A 3,438-nucleotide genomic window follows, 5' to 3' on the forward strand; every position below is an offset into this window, starting at 1 on the left:
AACAGACGAGGTCTCATTATGTTGCCCAGGCTGGCTGCTTGAACTCCTTTGCTCAAGCAATCCTCCTGCCCTGGTCTCCCAAAGTGCTGGGATTACAGATGTGAGCCACTGCAGCGGCCATATTGGGAACTATTTTGAAATGAAGATTGTATTGGTTTCCTGTTACTGCTGTAACAAATCCCCACAATGTACTGGCTTAAAATAGCACACATTGATTCTCTTACAGATTTGAAGGTCAGCAGTCTGAAGTCAGTCTTATTGGGCTAAAATAAAGATGTTAGCAGGGCTGGTTCCTTTTGGAGGCTCCAAGGGAGAATCTGTTCCTTGTCTTTTCCAATTTCTATTTATCATATAATGAAATGTATTTAATTATTTTAATAAAAAAATAGATCCTGGCCGGCACAGTGGCTCACGCCTGTAATCCTAGAACTTTGGGAGGCCACGGTGTATGGATCATTGGAGGCCAGGAGTTCGAGACCAGCCTGGTCAACATGGTGAAACTCTGTCTCTACTAAAAATACAAAAATTAGCTGGGCATGGTGGTGTGCACCTGTAATCTCAGCTACTCAGGAGGCTGAGGCAGGAAAATTGCTGGAACCTGGAGACAGAGGTTGTAGTAAGCCAAGATCAAGCCACTGCATTCCAGCCTGGGCAATAGAGCAAGACAAAAAAAAACAAGGAAGGAAGGAAGGAAGGAGAGAGAGAGAGAAAGAAAGGCCCTTACCATTTATGATGAGTTTAGTCTCAAAGGAATCTTTCTGTTGGAAAACCTAGCTGTACTATCAGTTTCTACAATAGTAGTACATGTCTACACCACCTCATAGCTTTGAGCAGTAATTGTAGTCATAAAGCATTTGTGAGATTTTAAGATTAAATTTTGACTCCTTTCCAACTAACTCATTCTGAAATGTGGGGAGGACTGTTAAATCTTTCTGCACTGTGGTTTCTGGCCACATTTAAGTCTGGGCTTTCTTCCCTGACCTGGCACAAATTAAGAGTGATATGGACTTTTATAGTCAATCTTTGAAAACTTTCTATTAATTATAGAGATATATATATATCCAATAATGGCCACTTTTTATGATATAAGAATTTGAGGGAGCAAATTTGGCACAATGATTGTCAGTCTCTTGAAACTAGTAAGTCTCAAAACTAGACAAGGTAATTAATTTCTAGATTAGATACTAATCATCATTGTAGCTTCCTGAAGGTCAACAGGAGAAAGACAGAAGCTCACGTAAGCACCAGCGTAAGGTTATAATTTAACTAGTAGTTCTCTTTTGTGATGACCACATTCCTACACAGAAAAGGAAATGTTTGTTCAACAGTTTAATCTGTCTCATTTCTTACTGTGGATTTGAAGAGATTTACCGTTGAGAGGCAATTGTGCATTTTTCTAACTCCAGCTCCTTTCTTAAACTTTAGGATGGAGCTCAATTCACAAAGTATATCAAAGGAGGGGGTCTGATGATATGGTTGTAGTCCTTTGCTCAACCATAGAAAGATTCAGTCACCACAGTCACATGGTTATGAAAAAAGTAAGGTTTAGAACATGAAGTTACCAGTCTCTGAAATAATCAAGGAGCCCTGTTTAGTGCTGTACTGAATCACACAGATCCCTTCTTAGTTTTAAACCCAGACTGTCTCCAGTTCTCACATACTGTAGCTTGTTTAGTGCCTATGTTGTCTCAGTGCCTATCACTTCCTGCTCCTTATTCATTCAACAGTCATTTTTGAGCACCTGTTCCATGCCAGCCAACATATTAACATGTTGGAAGAATAACAAACACATTGTAGTGTTGTGCCGTTTACAAGCCACTTTTACAAACACCATATCGTTTGGCAATGTAATGTGAGCTATTCAAAGTCAAGAACCGAGACCCATTCATCCTTGCATCATCTGGGACTTAGTTTGGTGCCTGCTTAATGCTCATTTGTTGAATGAATGAATAAATGGAGAATAGAATGAATGAATGAGTGAATACAGAAAGCCTCATATCCCTAGTCTATGCTATTAGTTTTCATAGGATGATCAAACAATTACTTTTCTCTGCAACTCTTTTTTACCCTGGAAACACTTTGTGCTTCCTACTCATTTCTTTCTCCCCTGTAGAGCAACGCCTCCTAATGATGCCCAGAGGCAGCACCCCAGCTCCGCGCAAGTCCCTAGACTTGCTGCTGCCTCTGCTTCTTTGCTGAGGCTGTTCCGGAGGCTAATGATCTCTGGGTGAGGGGTCACACTGTGTCAGCCCCATTCCCATTCTGGCCTCTTTTTGAAACCAACCAACACTTTATGGACCATGATACAAACTGTATCACTCCTATTACTACTGTTGCAGAATAATTTTAATTGGGATTTTTAAAAGCTGTGTAACAAGACTTCCCTTGTTAACTTAGAAATCAAGAAAGCAACAAGCCAAGAAATCTAGAAAACAGTGGTGGAAACCATAAGCCAAGCTGATGCGCATTTAGTACTCAGGATGAGATCAACAGGCAGAATCAGAGAATGGATGGCATCCAGAGATTGCTAAAAATATTTCAAGCAATACTCTACTAACTTTGCAAACAGAATGCTCTTTTCCTCTTTTCCCTTGTATTAAAAAGATAATCAGGCCAGGCACGGTGGCTCAAGCCTGTAATCCCAGCACTTTAGGAGGTCAAAGGGGGGTAGATCACTTGAGGCCAGGAGTTTAAGACTAGCCTGGGCAAAATGGCGAAACCTCATCTCTGCTAAAAATACAAAAATTAGTTGGGTGTTGTGGCTCATGCCTGTAATCTCAGCTACTCAGGTGGCTGAGGCATGAGAATTGTTATGAACCCCGGTGGCAGAGGTTGAGGGGAGCAGAGACCGAGCCATTGCACTCCAGCCTGAACAAAAGAGTGAGGCTCTGTCTTAAATAAATAAATAAACAGTACCGGCTGGGTGCGGTGGCTCATGCTTGTAATCCCAGCACTTTGGGAGGCCGAGGTGGGCAGATCATGAGGTCAGGAGATCGAAACCATCCTGGCTAACACGGTGAAACTCCATCTCTACTAAAAATACAAAAAATTAGCCGGGCGTGGTGGTGGGCGCCTGTAGTGGTGGGAGGCTGAGGCACGAGAATGGCGTGAACCCGGGAGGCGGAGCTTGCAGTGAGCAGAGATCACGCCACTGCACTCCAGCCTGGGCGACAGAGCGAGACTCTGCCTCAAAATAAATAAATAAATAAATAAATAAACAGTACCTTCCAAATCACCACAAATTTTTAAAACAACCCCAAGCACAGATAAGACTTCAAAAAAAAAAAGCAAGGCCCTCCTTTCCTGCCTACGCTGGCAGTGGTCCAGTTTCTTGGTGCACTCATCCAACAGCTATCTATTGAGCTTGCTTGTTGGGCACTCTTGGGGATGCAGTGGGTTGTTTTGTTTTGTTTTGTTTATAAATGACAGATAGGGATT

The sequence above is a fragment of the Mandrillus leucophaeus genome, unplaced genomic scaffold (genome assembly GCF_000951045.1).
Source record: "Mandrillus leucophaeus isolate KB7577 unplaced genomic scaffold, Mleu.le_1.0 Scaffold96, whole genome shotgun sequence".
Classification (NCBI taxonomy): Eukaryota; Metazoa; Chordata; class Mammalia; order Primates; family Cercopithecidae; genus Mandrillus; species Mandrillus leucophaeus.